This window comes from Sarcophilus harrisii, chromosome 3 (assembly GCF_902635505.1).
Source record: "Sarcophilus harrisii chromosome 3, mSarHar1.11, whole genome shotgun sequence".
In the NCBI taxonomy this organism is placed as follows: Eukaryota; Metazoa; Chordata; class Mammalia; order Dasyuromorphia; family Dasyuridae; genus Sarcophilus; species Sarcophilus harrisii.
Window position 1 is genome coordinate 405,257,838 of NC_045428.1, and position 22,085 is coordinate 405,279,922.

Sequence of the window (22,085 nt, forward strand, 5' to 3'; positions counted from 1 at the left end):
CTTTGCTGATTTTTAACTTGTCTCTCTTGCTTTATAGATGATAGGTAGAATTCCTTGAATTATAATACCTAGTTATTTCTTGTCAAATAGGATTGGTAGATGTATATTTGCTTTAACCCAATACCCAAACTCAGAAGGTTTCCAGTATTTTGCTTTTGCAGATAATATTAATTCTTGATTTTAGAAAAATAGGGTTTTTTCATCATTTTGAATAAGCTCTTTTCTGTGTCTATGCTTTGTAGGGTTTTTAGAATAATTTAATATTGTATCTGGTCAAAGACCTTTTTCCACATCTATTCACTTCATCATGGTGTTATTTTTTTTTTTATTTGCTAAGGCAATTGGGGTTAAGTGACTTGCTCAGGGTCACACAGCTAGAAAGGGTTAAGTATTTGAGGCCAAATTTGAACTCAGGTTGCCCTGAATTCAGGGCTGGTTCTCTATCCACTGTGCCACTTAGCTGCCCAATCATAGAGCTTTGATATGTATATGATTAACCATTGATTATTTTTACAATTTTAACCAATCCTTCCATCCTGGTATTAATCCATCTAAGTCACAATTAACAATTTCATGTACATATGATTGTTGTACCTTTATAAAACTTTTATTAAAATTTTTTCATTAATGTTACACTTAAAAATGGATTATAGTTGTATTTCTGGGCTGTATCCCCCTCAGCAGTTTAGCTATCATGACTATACTATGTCATAATCAATTTTGATAAAGTGTTTTCATGCTTAGTTATTCAATACTCAAATATACAAATAGATCTGTAAATCTCATTGAGATGAGTTTTCTCACCAATGATAATGATTCCATCCATGCCTGCACATGGCTTATCGCTCTTGTTCATTTCCTCCTGTGAATTTAACACAGAGAATCCATTATGAAAGCTTGGGACCTCTTTTGATTATATCATAATGGAGGAGCACAAGATCACAGAATTAGTATTAAAAGATTCTGAGAGGTTTTTAGTCTAACTCCTTCATTTTATACGTTGCAGCATAAGTTGTTCTTTTTTTCATTCGTTATCTACATCTATTTGTCTCTTTAATGTCATCCTTTACTCTATTTCTTTGAAATTCTTTGTAATGTGTTAAAAACCCGCTCAGATACAACCTATACCTCTTTTTGCCCTTTGGATGATTTTTAGTTTCAATTCTTTGGAACTTGTAGTGTTCCATAATTTATAGCCATATATCAAACCTCCCAAAATAATGGTACTAAAAAGATGTATATTTGTTTCAGGTAAATCTTGGGGTTTATAAAAAAACTTTGCCATTTCCAAAAGAAATTCCAGCTCACTCTTCTTCTATTTAATCCCATATCCAATGTATTATACATCTTCAGCTTGATAAGATATAGAGAATGGTGAATAAGGTATTTTTAATTCACTTGTTTTTTTATTTGTAGACAATTAAAGCCAAATTGTTTTAAAGGATTTAAGATCTTATCCAAAAGACTTTGCAATATTCTTGGGCTTGAGTCATTCAGCACATTGTCATTCAAAAACAGGAGCACACAGGACCTCCTACTACCTATAAAGTTCATTTTTCAACTTGAAGTCTGCTTATATCTCCTCCACGAAATTGGCAAATGCCATTGATCAACATAATTTTCCCTATTTTGATGCTTAACTGCCTTTATTAAAGTTCCATTCAACAAGGTTATCTATATTATTTAGAATGTTGGCAACTGCATGGATGACACCTTTTTTGAGAAGAACCTTTAAGATTGCATTCTGTTTTACCAAATCAAATTTTTATTATACCCAATAAAACTAGGTAAGGCAACATCTTGCATTAATTATCTACATCTATTTGTCAACTGTGTGATAGTAAAAAAAAAAAAAAAAAAGGGGGGGGGGGGTTTAGGAAGCAGAGCCAAGAAAGCAAAGGAAGGAACTCTTGGTGTTCTCCCTCAAAACTCTGCAAATTCCTTTAAATAATGACCCTAAACAAATTTAGAGTTTTAGAATACACAGAATGACAGAGTAGCACAATGTTCCATCTAAAGACAACTTAGAAGGCAGGAAAGGTCTGTAGCACTAGGATGAGAGTACAGTGGGCACTCATAGTGCAGCCACACCAGCATAGTATTGGCTTGGGCTCCAGCACCAGCAAAGATGGGACTTCTAAAGTAGTAGCAGCACTGGTGGTTCCTAAACCTCTTAACCCCAAAACACCAAAGATTGCCTGAAAGTTCAGCATAAAAGGTTTGTGCAGTAGAATAAGAGGGTCTTCAGAAACCAGCATAGCAGGAATGGGCATAGTCAATGGTGGGTGCAGCAGCTTCAGGGGGCCTCAGTCCACAGGGGGAATCTCTTTACTAGCACTAAGGATGGATTCTGTTGCTTTAACACACTAGATATTCCACTTACAGTAGGGGGATAGAAAAGTGTGCTTATGGTCAGGTCCCTAAAAGGAGCTCTGAAAACAGCTGCAGAAAACCCCTGAAGCTTTGGACAGTACACCTCCACTCTGGAAATTAATAAGTTAAAAGCCAAGTAATAGGCTAGGGAAATAAGGAAACAACAGAAAAGGAGTCTGACCATAGAAAGTTACTATGGTGATAAGGAAGATCAAAACACACACTCAGAAGAAAATAACAAAGTCAAAGCTACATTCAAATCCTCCAAGAAAAATAATAATTGGACTCAGACCATGGAATAACTCAAAACAGATTTTGAAAATCAAGTAAGAGAGATAGAGGAAAAAATAGGAAGAGAATTGAGAATAGTGCAAAAGAAAATACAAAAAGCTAATGAGAAGAAGAATGTCCTAAAAAAGCAAAATTAGTCAAATGGGAAAGAAGATAAAAAAATTCGCTGAGGAAAATAATTCCTTAAAAATTAGAATTGAATAAATGGAAGCTAGTGACTTTATGGGAAATCAAGCTACGATAAAACTAAATCAAAAGGATGAAAAAATAGGGAAAATGTGAAATATTTCATTTGAAAAACAACTGACCTGAAAAATAGATTCACGAGAGATGATTTTAAAATTATTGGTCTACCTGAAAATCATCATCAAAAAAAGATCCTAGACATCATCTTTCAAGAAATTATCAGGAAAACTGTCCTGATATTCTAGAACCAGAGGGTAAAATAGAAATTGAAAGAATCCATTGAGCACCTCCTGAAAGAGATCCCAAAAAGAAAACTCCCAAGAATATTATAACCAAATCCCAGAACTCCCAGGTGAAGAAGAAAATATTTCAAGCAACCAGAAAAAAAAAAAAAAAAAAAAAAAAAAAAAACAGTTCAAGAATAATAGTAGCACCACAGTCAGGATAACACAAGATTTGGCAATTTTAAAGTTTCCTGTCAATATGTCTAATGTTTTGTGAAGTCTGTTCATTCTTCTTTAAAAAGTGAATTTGCTGTGTTTGTCTTTATAGTCACTTTTTAAAGTCTTTTCAATTTCATTTATTTGTCCTCATTTTCAAGATTACTTATTTTGTGGTTTTGATGTATGTTGTTATTTTGCTGAAAATGCAATTTTTAATTGTATGGTCAATTCATTAATCATTACTTTTCTAGTTTGTTAATGTTTTCAGAAATGTAAGTTTTCCTTTGAAAACTACAATAGCCATATTACCCAGACTTTTTATATCTTTTCTCATTGGTGCATTATATTTCACATATTTATTCATTTTTTTGTGATTTCTTCTGCAACCCATTTATTGTTCAAAATATGGTTGACTGCAATTTCTATATTGGTGATAGCCTCCATTTAGGTTATTAGTTTTTGCTTGTATTCCCTATATTAATTAATACATACTATGGGTAACAAATTTTCTTTCATTTCAAATTATATCCTTTCCTATTTTTTCCATTTTCTGACTCTCCCTGAGACTTGGCTCCATCCTGATGATAATTACTGGCCTCCATTTCTACTACTGGCTGTACTTTCACTCATGTTCCCCAACTCACTGGTCATGAAGGGGGAAGTTAGTATACTCTTGGTTCCCAATTGCCACTTCCAGATTTTCTCTACCACAATCATCCAACAATCTCTCTTTTTTTAGATACACTCAATTTATATCTATCATCCAATGAAAATTCTGGTAGCTGCTGTCCATCTATCTCTATGACACTCATTCTTTCTTTTGTAAGGTCAATGCCTGACACAATCTCTTCCACAACTCTTGCCCTCATACTAGGAGATATCTATATGTATATATATATATATATATATAGATATAGATATAGATATAGATATAGATATTCCCTCAGAGATACTAACCTCCTAGTTCCTCAATTTATTCATTTCACATGGTCTACTCCTTCACCTCCTACCCCATCAAAAATGGTCATACCTTTGTTCTTGCCATTATCCACAAATGCACTACTTCTGTGTTCATGAACTCTAAAATCCCCTTATCTAATCATAATCTACTGTATTCTATTATTAATCCACACCTACAATTCCTTGACCTCTTAGTTCTTTCCCAGGCCATTAACCCTTACACTAGCTACATTTTTCCTTTTTTTCCCCCACCTTGAGCCCCTGGTGAACCAGTTCAAATTTACATCTTCCTCTTCTCTTGAGTCTCTTGCTCTTTTAATCTATCTTCAATCTTGCTACCAACTCTCAGCCTTGAATCACTCTCACTATCCACTACCTATACACATGCTGCTGAATAAAACTGGAGAAAATTATGAATCTTTCTTGATTAGGTCGATGACAAATTTATGTAACAGAACCTCAACTGACTTCTTGCTGCGGTATCTAATTTATTCACTGTCCCATCCACTATAGAAGCTCTTATTTCTCCTCAAACCTCCCATGGTTTCCCTCCCTCTCATTCTCTCAGCTGAAAACCTTGCTTCATATTATACTAGAAAAGTTAAGAATGGTAATCAAAATCTCCCTCTTCCTTTGCCTTCATCTGACATCACCCAAATATTTTCTTCTACTACCTTCTCCTTGACACCTATCACACATAATGATAAGGATTTTTATCCTTGTCAAAACAAACCTCTTTACATGCACAAGTAATCCCATTCCAATCTCTCTTTTCCAGGAAATTGCTCCCCCTATCCTCTCCATTCTCTTATCTTCAGTTTCTCCTTATACTGGATACTTCACCACTGCCCACATTTCTCCCTTATCCTCAAAAAACCCTTACTTTATCCATTTATCCCCATTCATTTTCAAATATTTCTCCTCCATTAAGTGGCTAAACTCCCTGAGAAGGCTATCCATAATAGATAGTTCCTTTCCTCTCACTCTTCTTTGTTTCTATCTGTCTCTCTCTCTCTCTCTCTCCTTCTGTCTGTGTGTGTGTGTGTCTCAGTGTGTCTCTGTCTGTCTGTATGTGTCTCTCTGTCTCTGTCTGTGTGTATATGTTTCTCTCTCTCCCTCCCTCTCTCCCTCACACACACATATACCCCTTATATCCAAACTGTTGTAAGGTCTGCTGATCTTTCATATGTGTCTGAGATGTACCCCTTTACTTGTTGTAGACCCTCATCATCTCACACTTGGGTTATTGCAATGTCCTGCTGGTTGACCTCCTTGGCACAAATCTTTCCCTACTCCAAGTCAACGTTTATTCAGTTGTCAAAGTGATCTTCCTAAAAAGCAAGTCTAACCAAATAATTTTTCCATAAAGCCCACACTCAATAAACTTCATTCCCTCCCTGGGACATTCAGAAGCAAACATAAAATCTTATTTGACACTCCAAAAACCTTTATAAACTGTCCTTCAACTTTTCCAGTTTTCTTAAATCTTATACCCACCCACTATTCAGTTACCCTGGCCTTCATAATGTTCACTGAACAAAACACAGTCCATCCCCCAGGTCTTTGAGGTCTAAGATTATCATACTTTTATTTAAGTTTTTATCCTCAGTGCTTAGCACAAGACCTAACAATAAATATTTGTTGTTCGATCAATTGATTTCCTAAATTATTATCAACTTTTATTAAAAAAAAAAAGTGTCTATTTTTAATATTTCTATTCAGAAATACATCATTTAAATTTAATCTGTTTAGTTTTATGGTTTCATTTTTATCTTTCTGTTAGATGCATAAACCTCTGAAAAGTGGAAAATGAGAGCTTCATATAATTATTATGTTGCTATACATACCTTTTTCATTATGAACCTAGATACAATGAAATTTTATTCATATATATTTTATTACATTTTTATCATCTATAGTACTTTTAATTATAAAATACTTTCCCTGTTTGTCTGAGCATTATGAATTTTTATTGTTGCCTTATCTATAATCATTATCACAACTCCTGTTTGTTTGTTTTTGTAATTACATGACACATAATAAATGTTCTTCCAGATCCTCATTTTCATTTTGTACCTGTCTTTATTTTTAAAGTTTTTTTTTATTTTTGCAATACATTGTTGGGTTTTATTTTCTTATTCATCCTACTATTCATTTCCTTTTCATAGGAGTGTTTAATTCATTTGTAATTAACATAATTTTAGGCTTGTATTTTCCTCCATTTAATTTATTTGAATAGTTATTATGTGGCAACTCTGTATCTGCACTAGGGAAAATGAGGAAAACTCTGCACAAGACACATATGTCCAAAGGATTAGATGATATCCTTTTCAAGTTGGATATAAGAAAGGGTATCTGCTAAACCAAAATTGTGTCCAAATTGAAGTTCCTTCTCAACTTTTCTTTTTTGGAGGGAAAGAGAGAGAGAAAAAGAAACAGAGACAGAGACTGAAAGAAACAAGCGACAGAGAGCGTTTGTTAAGTGTTTATTACACATTAGGCATTTTGATAAATATTAGTGATGCCAATACAAGAAAGTAAGATGGTTCCTCTCCTCTAGGACATTATATTCTAACAGGGGAACTTAACACTTAAAGGTGAGCTGATAAGTTGGGTCAGCAGTAGAGTACATAAGCAAAGACATGACATGGAGCTGGTTTCTATGAAATCAGACCTTATTCCAGGCAGTTAATGACAAAAGTTCACCCAGAGCCCAGGGTAGTTACAGGGTAGATCCCAGGGTTATGGGGAAAAGGAAGGAAATAATTAGCAGGGTGAAAATAGTATATTGTAGAATTGGCTGCTGAGAAATATATAAGAAAAGTCCATCTCTGATGATTGTTAAAAATACTTCTTCCTTTTGGGCAGTTCCAGGATAGTGACTGCTATTCCACAAGATTATTATCTGTGACCTCTGCTTCCAGATCTTGAGATCTTTGAGTAACTGATTGGGAGTGTGAGGGCATGAAACCATAGAACTGAAATATTTCCCAGTTTACTAAAACTTGGCTAAAAAGGAGGATATGGAGAATATTATCTATGATACAAAGTCCTTTGGGGCCATTTAGACCCATTTAGATTATCATCTGTGAAATTATAATTAGGGAGACCTTCTCTGCTGATTTTAGGAGTTAAAAGCAAAATAAAGCTAGAAACAATTAAAAACTACAAAGAAATACAATATTATAAACAAATAATATAAGTACAAACATCCCTAAGTAGTGTTGTTTCTAAGATGCCTAGCCAGTGACAGGAGAATGGATTGTTTTTTCAAATAAGATCCTGAGGCAGGTGGTTATTATATGTTTCCCTCTTGGAATTCTGTGTATGAATGCTAATTCTAATTTTAAACTTGAAGGGTAATAAACTTCTAATATATTTAGAAAAAAGCCTAACAAAAAGAAAGGGTCTTAATTGTTAATATAAATGTAAAAAAATGTGTTTAATATAATTAATTTAATATAATCATTAATTAATGTTAATTTAAATGTAAAATGCATGTATGCTATAGAAAACAATATTAATTAAGTTGCATTTGACAGAGGAAAGACAGCAGCTGCCATTGCAAAATTCTAAATGGCAAACAAAACCTTGTTCATATGATAGTTTACATGATTACACATCTAGAGTTGAGGTGACAAGAATGACTAATAAGAAAAGCTGAGTTATAGAATCAACAAAATACACTAACTGATATAAAAAGTGAGGAAGAAGGGAGAGTTGAAGATGACTCCTAGGTTATGAAATCCAACATGTGGTACCTTTAACAGAAATAGAGAAATAGGAGAAGTGGGCATGGTAGAGGGAAGAGTACTGATAAACTGTTTAGAAATATTGAATCTGAGATGTCTTTGAGACATCTAGATAAGAGATTTCCAGCAGGCAGTTGTAGATGAGGCACTGGAATTCAAGAGAAACAAGAAGGCTGAGTATATAAATATATTAGATAAATTAAAAAGATAAAAATCTCTAATTAAATGAAAGGATAACACATCTTCTCCAAGAGGAGAATAATAGAATTGATTTCATCATACATGCACCCAAAGGTAACAAGGAACATAATTTTATAGTACTCGATCACCTTACCTTGAAGGTCCCATGACATGTATTACTAAATGGATGATCACTGCAATTTAAACACCAGATATCTGTTGCAGAAGATGAAGGTGGAGTTGGTGTGATATGGGAGGTGGCTCCCACCTGCCAATGGCTACTGTAGGTGTAACTCAGAACTGTAGAATGGATCTCTTCATGTGAGAGGATGGTGATGATACAAGGAGACTGAGAGGCAGTTGTGTTCTCTGACCTCTCTCCTCTTCCCTCCTGCCTCCAATTTATTTCATTCCCAATCCACAAGGAATATTTGTGAAGGCTAATTTGCAGCTCCTTCAAGTGTTATGATCCACAGCATCGGAGGCTCTCGGAGAATTGACCTGCCCCTTCACTTAGGAATGGTACTTAACAATGGAGAGAAATAACATAACAAATTTGGCAAGAAAGAAAGATGGCAAGAAGAAAACAAAACTGAAGAAGTATCAGTGAACAGTATCTTGATACTTTGGGGACGTCAATGCAAAGACAAAGAGAAAAAAACCTATGTTGCAAGTCAGGGAGGCAGAGATAAGAGAGTGGAATGCTAGAAAACTGTTCAGTGAATTCCCTTTACAAACTCCTTCAAACAAACCAGAAAATATACCAGACCAAATATTGATGAGAGAATATAGGGAAAAAAACAAACAAACAAAAATAAAACAAAACACAGTAAGTCATTTATTCAGTCCAGCTTGGTATATGAAAACAAAGCATTCTCAAGATAATGATGACTTACTAGGACAGAAACATTCCACATTAGCACTCTTGTATCCAGGAGGAGGCTGTATGCAAAAGCAAGAGGAGTTCTCAGTACCGTACCACTGGACCAGCTGGGCCATATCAATCACTATGACAAGAACAGATGAGAATAGTCAGTTTTGTAGCCCAGGTCATAGACTCAAGTTGAATTGAGAAGGGAACCAGCACACCAAAGTAGCATTCCTAGACAGGGTGGTCCTACATAGTTCCACTCCATTTTGCTAATCCATTAATCAAGTATGATTGTGTTTGTAGATACCTAATTTACTTTAGGGAAATCTCTTTTTAGACCTCAAGATGTAAGACTCTATCTCTTTATATCAATTTACCCTCTAAAAAATTTAGAATATCACATGTCTACATTTAAGGGGCTGTAACAAAAACAAACCCACAGGATAATTCAGATCACCCCAAATACTCTTTCATCTTAAAAGGAGTGTTGTCCAAATTACATTTGTTTGCTGTCTTTCTGTACAGACAAAATTATATTATAATTATATTCATAAAGGTCTCTTCATAATGACTCCTTGAAAATGATTTTCAAGAAAATACATGTAAAGCTAGCTAGCAAAACTGCTGTTTGAGGGGAGGCAGCGGAAATTTTAATCTGAGTTTCAGGATTAATAGAGGATATCTTATATTCCTAGTTTTAAAGTCTCTGTAGTTATCTTTGTTTCCTCTGAATCATCCTTCACTGAGTTTCATATACTTGTATAAAAGGTCTAAAAAGTTATTGTGAAAGCAAAGGAAATTTAAAATCTGGACTGTCTTCAGTCAGTAGAACCAACTCTTTTTCTGTCCCAATCGGCTTTCCTCAAAGCATCACAGAGTGGTCTACAAGCTGTCTATCTTGAATAGGCTAGACTATGACAAGGTTTATCATTCTCATTTCACACTAGTGAAAAACAGACAGAGAAAGGACAATAATTTGGGTGGCATTGTAAACAAAGAAATGGAAAATTGAAGGAAATACCCACAAACCATTCAATGAGCCTAATTTCTTAATTAGACCTTGTTGCCATCTATCCATTTTTTGGATAATCTTGGTATTTTTTAAAATTACTCTCGATACTAATTCTGCATTTCAGGAAACAAAAGGAATTTATTTTTAAACTCTTAGTACATACAATTTATAAAAGAATTTGCAATGGAAGAGTGATATCTTTAGATAAGGTAGAGTTGAGGTTGATTATATCCATATCAGTGTATGTGGTCTCCAAATTTTAGTGTAAAAAAAGACACAAGCAAGGAGTCATAAAACACCTGACTTTGATTAGTATTGTCTTTTCCTTTATCTATCTTTATAAATTATTTTTAAGCCCATGTTGTCCAGTACTGTGCTAAGTGTTGGAGAAGCCACTTAGAAGAAATATGATTTCTGACCTCAAGCAACTCACATTCTAATGGGAAGGAATATATGCATAAATGGGAGGAAATATCAAAGAGAAGCAACTAGTAAGTGGGAGCAAAGTGACTGGGAAAGGCATCCTCCAGAAGGTGAGATATGATATGAATCTTCAAGGAAGTTAGAAAAGCCAGGAGATAGAGATGAGAAATTACAGAATTGAAGTATTGTTCATGAAGACCAGCAAGAAGGTCAATGATAACGACTTACAAAGTATAAGAGAAGGGTAAGAAGACTGCCTGGAAAAGTAGGAAGATTAAGACATATATCTAGTCTATATGCTTTTTGGTTGGACCTTAAAATAGCTCACTATTGGTTCCCTTTTTTTCAGACTTAGATGGAAATCGCCCAGGGCCAGAATACTTCTATTATGTGCCCAATATTAACTATAATATCGGTTAGTCTTAACAAGATAGTACTTGTAGAAAGATCAGTGTTTCAATTAGGCTTGTTTTGATCACATTTCTATTTCTTTGCACACACACATACACACACAAACACACTGCAAGTAGATGGTAATTCTTTGTTCAAGTAACAGAGATAATATCTACCAATAAATTAAAATATTCATATTTATACTCTTTAAACTAGATATCATAGAGAGCAGTTGAATGGAGGAAACAATGAAGACAGCCACTATTTTACAGAAGACAAAAATGAAGAAACCATTAATAAAACTTTTGGCCTCAAATTTTTACTACAAATAGAAAAAGAATGGTAACAAGCAAGATAAACTAGAAATGTTAATATAAGGATATAACTTTGATCTCCCCATATCTGAAATTTGGGGAAATGAAGCTCAGGACTCAATAGTCATCTTTTTTTCTGTATCTCATCAAAGATAGTTTCATTTCTAGCTGACTCCATATGGTAGAGCCTATTTTGCCAAATAAGGAACACTGGACCAAGGAAAAAAGACCTGGACTAAGGACCAAGGGAAAAAGAGATTTTTGCATTAGCAAAATCAAGTCCACAATGAGTTCTTATGCTCTTATCCATATTTTAATGGGAGTATTTGCCTACAAAGAAGAGTTCATTTAACATGACAAAGATTATTTTGCCTATTAGAAATATTCAGGTAGAAGAAAATCTCTTTTTGTACTCTTATTGAGTTGCTTGCTTTTTAAAAATATTTTCAGTAGTACAATCACCTGAAGAGCAAAAATTAATTAAAGAGGATACACTATTACTGTTTAAGCTGTAAGTGTCATTCAGCTCTATAAGGATGTAGCTACCTTTGCTATTTTCTAAAGTCTTCCAGAACTGGAACATGGATGTAGAAGGGAAAATCTTTTTCAGAAGAAATAAGCTTGTTTTTAAAAGGGGCGGGGCAGGATTACTACACAGCATTGTCAATTAAGAAGATAAGTTCTTCTGAGGAAAAATAGTAAACAGAAGGGCAAAGCTTAACAGAGAATGTTAAGGGAAAAGAGCAACTATAATAAGCAGAGGGTGATTGAGGCTGTGCTCCAGTGCTCTATTTGAAATAGTGGAGGGATTACTTCCTAAAACAGATGGTTTCAACCAGAGCCATAGAACCTCTGAACTCTGATCATGTCGAGAAGACATCTCCAACTAGATTTTGATTCTCTTAGAAGAACTATCCCCTCTGTTTGTATGAATTAGGGGCTTCCATCCCTGGAAGAGGTCCTCTCCGTGAGTGGGCATTACTCTCACAGGTGCCCCTGCAGCTGAATAAGGCTCAATTCGTACCTTCCACCTGCCCTACTTATGGCAGCAGCAGAATCAGGTGATGGCACTGGACACCAAATAAACAATTACAGAACAACTTAAAGACAATGATTTGAAATCATAATGATGACCATATTTGGCCTCAAAGAAGAGTTATAAAATCACAAAATCATAGATTTAAAGCTGAAAAGGACCTTAAAGATCATCAACTCCAAATTCCTAATTTATGGCTGAGAAAACTGAGGTCCAAAGAAGTTAATCGGATTGTAGTAACTTGGCTATATGGTTAATAAAAGCAGCATAATATAAACTAAAAGGTCAACTTCTACAATATTTCCCCCTGTTTCTTTGCAGTAGTGAGGGACCCTACATGTGGACACCACATAGGATTATCTATCATAGAATTATTTTAGATTTTTATATGGGGTTATTTTGTAGAAGTGAGGAAACATATATAGCAAAAATGTAAGATTTGTAATACTTAAAAATATTTTAAATTAATTTTAAAATTAATATTTTTAAAGAACCATGTTCTGAATACACTTCATCCCTTATAGATATGATAAGATCTAAAAAATTAAATTTTAAAATTACAAAGAGACAATGACAAGGAAGGAAAGTATAAAGACATTGATATGGGGACCACTCATAATGTAAAACCAGACAGGGTTAACAGGGATTTTCATATAAAGACTGATGGGTTCTCACAGCCCTGCAGCTATGTATTACAGCACTGAGAGTCAAGGGAGTGTAAAGAGTTGCAAATCAATCTCTACTGTTATCTTACTTTTAAGTTGAGCCAGCAGACATGCTGGAATCAACATGACCCTGGCAATCAGAGATAAATGTCTGGAGGTCATAAAATAGAGTTACAAAAAGCAGGTGTTGCTAGCAAAAAATGTGTGCTTTTTTTTTTTTTCACCGATAGCAACCTTGCTGGACTTTGAAAAAATATATATTCTGCATAGAGCAGGGGAATAAACTGGAGGTATTCAGTGACATAGTGTTACCTCTCCTCTTCTTGTTATTCTCTCACATGATCTGATCTATTCTGCAAGTTAGAATTAGATCTCAGAAGCCAGCTACAGATATGGATGCACAAAATTAAAAAACTGATTTTTAAAAATAACCTAGGGGAAAAGAAGAACAAGTAATGAGCATATCTACAAGAATGTGACTTAGGATCTTATTTCAAAATGAGCTAAGTTTAATGAGAAAAGTTAAGACTAGAAAAAGAAGTGGGGGAGGACTAAAGAATATAACTTTGCCGGGGCAGCTAGGCGGTGCTGTGGATAGAGCATCAACCTTAAAATCGGGAGGACTTGAATTAAATGTGACTTCAGATGCTAAACATTGCCTACCTGTGTGACCCTGGGCAAGTCACTTAACCCCAAATGCCTTAGCAAAAAAAAAAAAAAAAAAAAATATATATATATATATATATATATATAAAATATATATATGTGTGTATACATATATATGTATGTATATAAAAGTTTTCATGTCAAAAACAGGATAGAAATAGGGAGAATGTACGGGCATAAATGAGTACTTCAATTAGTACTGCCTTTTCCTTTATATATCATCACCATCAAGTATTTAAGCACTTATTAGTGTCAATTTATGTGATAAGCATTTCAGAATACAAAGAAAGAAAAAGCATGATGTCTGTGCTCAAGGAGGCATCATTTATGGAGAGCGGGAATTCTATTAGACCTATCTAAAAGAAAGGTGGACTGTCTTGGGTGGTAGAGAATTAGCCATATATATGTTGTCTGTGGATTTTTTTTTCAAATACAGATTGGTTTGATGGTTTCAGAGGTCACTTTTAACTCTGTATTTCTGAAATTCCTAGTTATCAAACCCCATTTTATCTATCCTTGCTTACCTCGGAGCTTTTTCAACTTTTTCTACTCACAAACCCTTTTCTCCAGAGAAATTTTTATAAAATCCCATCTCGAATCTGAGCCGAGGTTTTTATGACAGCACTTATGCATGTGCCATTCAGTATGCATGTTGTGTTCAGAATCAAGGCTGCAGTGGTTGCACAAAGCAACATGAGCAAATGGTACCAGAAACACCTCAGAATCATTAGATATTAGTTTTTGAGTTAATTTTTGATTGCTGTGTTCAGACACCTTTTACTATTGCCATATTTTTCACAATCCCCACATTCAGTTACACAATCCCCTATGAGGTCATGATTCACAGTTTAAGAAGTTACCCTGAGAGTTTCATGAAGTAGGAAGTAAAAGATACAATTGGGGCTCTACCAAACAAATACTTTAAAATTTTGAGACTTTTAAAAATACATATATCCCCAAAATCTATAGCCCTAATGATCCTTTCTCCTATTAACAGTAAAATTCAAGATTATAATCCAAGATTATTTCTTCTTGCCAACTAAACTAACTACAAGAATTTTAAATAGGGACACCTGAATACAACCTGTAGTTCATGTCTCCAATCCAAACAGTAAAAGTTCAACCAACATATGATCCAGTTTTTCTGGCATGCTTATTCTTTTATACAGGGTCTGTTTATTCTGATATCAGATATAATAACATGAATTAGAGGATATTGTTTATAACATAGTCAAATTTTTAACTTTTCTTTTTATAGTTTTGTTTGAATTATTTTATCTTACAAATAAAATATTAATATCTACCTCATCAATTTTAAACTTAGTTGTACTGAGTACCTAATAATTGTCAACAAACATTACAATATACAAAGGTTGTATTTTTGCATGTTTGGCTTTTTTAATATGGACATGTATAAAATCTGATAAAATACTAAATAATTGAGTCCTAACTTTCTATGCATTTTTTAAAATGTTTTATTGATGCCTTTTTTATATCAAGTACTACCTAATAACCTAGTATTCCATCTCTGTCTCTACCCCACTCCCATAAAACTTTCCCTTATATCAAAGTCAAGCAAAATAAATCAATACATTGGCAAAGTCTGGGAATGTACATTATTCAATAAAAAGCGTTCTATTCAATTATTTTTGTAAGTCAGTTACCTTTTCCTATATAAATTAGTTGCTTTGTTATCAGGCACAAAAAAAATGTTTAATACTGCTATGTCAATAATGCCTTTTAGTATTACAAAATTTCTTAGCATTTCTCACTTGAAATTAGCTTTACTCAGTATCAAGGCAATAATTTTCTGTACTTAGCTTAAACAAGGCAAATTTTAGTAAATCCTATTATCTCAAACCTCTGATGTGCTTCCTGTAAGCAACATATTACTGGGATTTTAAAAATATTATTCAATTGTTATATCTATGTATGCATTTATGTCCAGGGTTACAATGGTTAAATTTGACTTCCATTCTGCCATTTTGTTGTTATTCATTTCTTCATAAATAATATCTTATTTTACTAACCCCATTTTTCCCTCAACCTTAACATACACATATATCTACCAACAAAAAGACTGAACAAAATTATTTTATTTATACCATTAACTTTGTTTTTGAAAACCTGACCACCATCTTGTTATAGTAAAAAATGTATTCCATTAATTGAACCAAATATATACCAGTATTTATCATCTTTACCCATCTCTTTTTACTTTCTTCATATACCTTTAAACGCCCAAACTATTCCTCTCTTCCATTTTCCCTTATGTTCCTTCAAATCCATTACATTCTTCAGTAATCAAAATAGTAGTTTTCTAATTCCTTCTATTGAGACTACATACAGATAATGATAATCAAACACAACTGTAAAGTTTCAATTTTCTTAGCTTAAAGATTCCAGTTTTTCTAGGAAGTTTTGTGCTTTAGTTGATTTTGCACACCAAAAGCAATTTTTAAGTTCCATACATTAAGTTTGTTCTGTTTTGTTTTTCAAAATCAATCGCCTTTTTTCCTAGAGCAGGGAAGCTGATTGGGGGTATAATCCCATACCTATTATATGTATTTTTCCCACCCCTCTTTATGATAGACAAACTTTACTTTTCCAAATGAAGCTCTGCATCTACAGTAGACCACCACAGCAGAGAAAGGTGATTCCTTATCTCAAGAAAAAGGGAGCGCAACCAATAGCATCCCAATCCCTAAACTAAAACCCAACTGCGGAAAGAGCTCAAATAACTAAAACTTGAGGTGCCCTCTTCAGGGCAGTAACCCCACCCCATCCCGCTATTCTTTGGAATCGATGAAAGTAAACGGGGAGGGAGGAAGGGGGGGGGGCAAAAGGGAGTAGGATAAAAAGAAGGGGAGAAAGCCCCCAAAGGAGCGAAATGAACACTCTAAAGAACTCCCACTTTTAATTACTGGAGTTGCCCTTGAATTCTGAATAAGATTGGCACAGGATCACGATGGATAGGAATAGCTGGGTATTCAGTAGTCAAAGGTAGGATAAAATTTATTTGCAATCAAAGCCAAGCCAAAATATAGGAGGTGAGAGGGGAAGGGGTAGAAATTTCTGTTACTTAGAGTACATGGAACCAAAGAAGGTATGGCCTCAAATACCCAGTGAGGATTCAACGATGCAATAAACCACCAAGCACACACTCACTGCACGTGACTCAGAGAGGCCGCTGGTGATGACTGAACGTGTTCACTCCACGAGAGCCAGAGACCGTTGCCATTGACCCAGAGACCGTTGCCACTGAGCCAGAGACAGTTAGCTGATGTGGTCCAGGATGGGGATGGGGGCTGGGGCGGGATGGGAAGAAGTCGGGGCCAGGGGCTCTCACTCCCGCTTTTGGTCTTCAGGCTTCCTGTCGGCCTCTGACCGGTCCGAGTCCGACGGCAGATTCTTGGGGTCCCGTTTCTCGCAGCGCTTGCGCAGGTGAATGTTCTCGTCCTGGGCCCGCCCAAGGCTCCTGCGGCAGGCCTCCAGCTCCTGCGTCAGCTTCAAGAGGTCCTCCCTCAGGGACTGGTTCTCGCTCACCTCGGCAGCGATGCGCTGGATCATCTGGGTCTCGGCCTCCTCCAGTAGCCTCTCGTTCTCGTCCTGCAGCGAGGCCTGCTGCTTCTGGAGGGCGGTGAGGCGGCGTAGCAGCAGCGACAGCAGCAACGCGAAGCCTGTGATGTGCAGGTTCCGTTGGGCTCGGAAGAGCTTCATTTGGTGATGCTCCATGACCGCTGGGCACTTTAGCAGGCTCTCCTTCTCCATGCTTTCAAACTTCCTAATCTCCCACAGGGCCTCCAGGAATAGCAGCGCCAGGATCAACAGCAGGATCCCAAAGAAGGGCTGCCCGTAGGTCACCAGCCAGTGCACCAGGCGGGAGCTAAAGATTTTCTCCCATTTCTGCGGGGAGATGAAGGGGCTGCAGAGCAGCAGCACAGCCATGATCTCAGCATAAAAGAAGGAGGCCACTGCCATCCACTGGAGGGTCATCCTGAGGCACTGGCTGGATTGGGTCCCCGAAGGAGAAGGGGCACGTGGCCAGACCTTCAGGTGGTCGCTAAAGCAATGGCTTTCCAGGGGGTGGAGCCAGTGCCAAAGTGGACCAGGGAGGTCACTCCAGCCTGCGCAGTCCTCCAAGGCCTCTATGATTTTAGAGGCTCAGAATGCTACCTAGTCATTTCATTAGACAATAGACATATATGTTATCTATTTAGTACATTCACTAAAAACCCAACTGTAGTTATGGTTTTTTCTTCTCCTTGAAGAAAAATCTTGCGAAAATGTAATCTTTTTTTTTAAGGTGCTTTTCTGAGTTCATAGAAGTAGAACTGGAAGGGTCTTAAGATACCACAAAATCAAAAGTTTTGATTTTAAAGATGAGGCCCAGAGATGTTAAGTGGCTTCTGCTTGCCCAAGTTGAACATAAGCTTACCTAATAATCTTTGACTAAACCAAACTATAGTTTGGTTTTTCTTATCTTTGGAGAAAAGTCTTAAGAAAAATCAAACTTTTTGTTCTGTTTTCTGGAACCTTTCACAAAACCAAACTATAGTTTTGGTTTTTCTTATCTTTGGAGAAAATTCTTAAGAAAAAACATATTTTTGTCTTGTTTCCTGGAACCATTCACTAAACCAAACTGTAGTTTGGTCTGGTTTTTCTTTGGAGAAAAGTGTTAAGAAAAATCAAATTTTTTTGGTTTGTTTTCTGGGAAAATGATGCTTTTCCTCTTAAGGTTAAAGATTTTAGAGTTGGAAGAGCTTAGAAACCATGGAATTCAAAGTCTTCACAGATTTTATATCTCAGAAAACCAAGGCCCACTCTGTAATTTGTTCCTAAAGCATCATCCTAACATGTCTTTTCACTGGAAAGACTTGCATTGACTTAATGCAAAATGAAGTGAACAGAACCAGGAGAATGTTGTACACAGTGACAGTATCATATGATGAATTGTGAATGAGTTATTCTCAGCAGTAAAATAATCCAAAACAATCCTAGAGGATTCATGATGAAACATGCTGTCCACTTTCAGATAAAGAATGATATCTGAATATGGACTGAAACAGGATTTTTCACTTTCATTTTTTTGTCCAAGTCTTCTTGTACAAAATGACTAACATAGAAATATTATACGTGACTACATCTCTATAACCTACATCAGATTACTTGCCACTTCAGGAAGGGGGAATAAGAAGGAGGAAAGGAAATAATGAATTTGGCACTCAAAGCTTTAAAAAAAATGTTAAGGATTGTTTCAATATATAACAGGGAAAATTTATCTTAAAAAAATAGAAATGTAGGAGTTCCAGAGCAGAGCCCAAATGGCAGAGTAAAGCCAGGAAGTGCTTGAGCTTTTCCAGTTTCCCTCAAAAATCACATGAAAGCAAACCTGTGCTTTCCCAGGAATAAATACCATTCCCCAACTTAAAATAGATTAGAAAGACTTCAAAAAAGGTTAGTCTCACTAGGATGAAAAGGGTGCTCAGCCTACCTCAAATGGTGTCTGGGAAAACCAGTGAGAGCATCTTAATCACAGCAGATCAGCAACTGAGACTCAGTCCTGACTCAGTAACAGAGCAGACCAGTAAGGCAGTCTCCCATCCCATAACAGAAGGCAAATTCCCTGAAGGAGAAACTTTTAAGCTGCTTCCTGGAAAGAGCAAGTAGGCCTACTGCCTGCTGTGAGCAAGACACCAAACATAAAGGGCCCCTGTGCTCAAAGTGAAGGCTCAGAGCTGCACAAGAAGTTTGGGACAACATCCCTTTAGTCTAAGAGCAGAGATCAACATTAAAAGTCACAAATATAGAAAAAGGAAAATGTACAGGAAACAGAAAACCATAGAAAACTACCATGATGATAGGGAAGACCAAAACACCAACTCAGATGAGGACAAAATGCTCACAGGGGAAATCTATGACATGAATTGGTCTGAAGCTCAAAGAGGCTTTTTGGAAGTGCTCATAAAAGATGTTAAAAGGCAAGAAAGGTAGAAGAAAAGGGAAATGAAATGAGAGGTATGCGAGAGTCAGCCAACAGCTTGGAAAAGGGCAAAAATTGAAAACGATTTTTTAAAAAATATACAATTAGACAAATGCCAAGAGAGTCCACTGAAGGAAACACTTTAAAAAGTATAATTAATCAAATGAAAAAAAGATACAAAAGCTAATTGAAGAAAATCATACATTAAAAACTAGAACCTGGCAAATGGAAGCTCACTTTATATGAGACATCAAGAATCAAGATAAAAATTATTGAAAAAATGAAAGAAAATATAAAATATCTCAATGGAAAAACAGCCTACCTCAAAAATAGGTCCAGGAGAGAGAATTTAAAAATTATTGGGTTTATATGACCAAAAAAAGAGCCTAGATAGCATTTTTAAAGAAATAATCGAAGAAAACTGCCCTCATATACTAGAACCAGAGAGAAAAATAGTCATTGGAAAAAAAATCCATTGCTCACCTCTGGAAAGTGATCCCACAGGTAAAACCTCAAAGAACATTGTTACAAAACTCCAGAACTATAATCTCAAGGGGAAAAAACTGCAAGCTGACAGAAAAAGCCTTTCATGTATTACGGAGTTAGTGGGGATTACTCAGGATCCAGCAGTTTATACAATAATCAGAAAGCCTGGAATACCATATTCCAGAAGGCAAAGGACCTGGACTTAAAATAAAGGATCAACTACCAGTCAGTTTGAGCATTATCTTTTGGGAAGGGAGATGATTTTTCAATGAAGTGATAATAAATGTATATGCACCAAATGGTTAAAGCATCCAAATTCTTAGATTAAGCCAGTTACAGGAAGAAATAGATAAAAATACTGTAATAATGGGGAGATTTCAACCTGCCTCTCAGAACTAAATCTAATCATGAAATTAGGGAGGTTAATGTAATCTTAGAAAACTTAACTATGATAGACCTCTGCAGGAAAATAGGAACAGAAATACACTTTTTTCTCAGAAGTATGTGGCACCTACATAAAAATCGATAGTGTTTTAGGGCACAAAAACTCACAAATTGACCATATTTTAGAGCCCCCAAACCTCACAATCAAATGCAGAAAGGCAGAAATAGTCATTGCTGCTTTTTCAGACTACAATACAATAACAATTACATTCAATAAAAGACCAGGGAAAGATATACTTAAAACCAATTAGGAATTAATCTAATTCTAAAGAATGAGTAAGTCAGACATCATAGAAACTATTTCATCTAAGAGAATACTAAAATTTATCAGATGCATCTAAAGCAGTTCTTTGGGATAATTTTATAATTCTAAAGAGTTAATATGAATAAAATAGTGGAAGATTAATGAAACCAGTCATGCAACTAAAGTTAGAAAAAGAGCAGATTGAAACTTCTATTTAAGTAACCAAATAAGAAATTCTGAAAATCAAAGGAAAAATTAAAATTGAAACTATTGAACTAATAAAATGTGTATGAAAAAAATAAAATAGATAAACCTTTGGTTAATTTGATTAGAAAAACCAAATTACTAGCATTGGCTTACCACCCAGTGAAAATTAAGAGCTATTTTGCCAAACCATATGCCAACAGATCTGATAACCTAATTGAAATTGAATATTTACAAAAACATAAGTTGCAGAATAAAAAGAAAATAGTTCATTTTAGAAAAATAAATTGAAGCCATCAATGAACAAAAAAATCTCTAGGGCCAGGTGAATTTACAAGTGAATTGTGTCAAACATTACAATTCCTATACTATTTATAAAGTATTTGGAAAAACTGGTGAAGTCCTGCCAAATAACTTTTATGACACAAATATGGTATTGATACCTAAATCAGGAAGAACCAAAATAGAAAAAATTAGGCTAATCAAATGAATATTGATGCAAAGTTTTAAATAAAATATAACAAGTTAGCAAGATAATACACTATAAGCAAGTAGGATTTATACCAGGAATACAGGTCTGATTTAAGATTAGGAAAACTATTGCCATAGTTAAACATGTCAGTAATAAAGCTTTAAAAATCTGACAATCTTAGTGCAGAAAAACTGACATAGCACCCATTCCTAATAGGAAAGCATAGGAAGAGAATTTGTCCTCAAAATGATAAGCAAAATCCATCTAAAACCATCAGGAAACATTATTTGTAATGAGAAGCTAGATGCATTCCCAATAAGATCGAGTAAAACAAGGATGCCTATTATCACCACTATCCAATATTGTACTAAAAATACTGGCTTTAGCAATAAGAAAAAAATTAGAATAGGCAATGAGGAAATCTATCTTTATAGATGATATGATATTGTAATTAGAGAATCATCCAAAAACCTACTTGAAACAACTTTAGCAAAGTTGCAGGATATATATGTTACTAACAGAGCCCAGCAGTAAGAGAAAAATTCTATTTAAAATATTTGTAAAAATATTTAGGTATCTGTCAAGATAAACCTACGAACCATATGAACACAATTCTCAATGCTTCTCAAGTGAATAAAGTCAGATCTAAACAAAATGTCAATTGCTCATGGGTAGGTCAAGCTAATA

General features: G+C 35.1%; 1 pseudogene; it reads right to left on the reverse strand.

Annotated features, from left to right (window-relative positions):
- Positions 1–804: 804 nt before the first annotated feature.
- On the reverse strand, positions 805–17,692 carry LOC100923853 (annotated as a pseudogene).
- Positions 17,693–22,085: the final 4,393 nt, after the last annotated feature.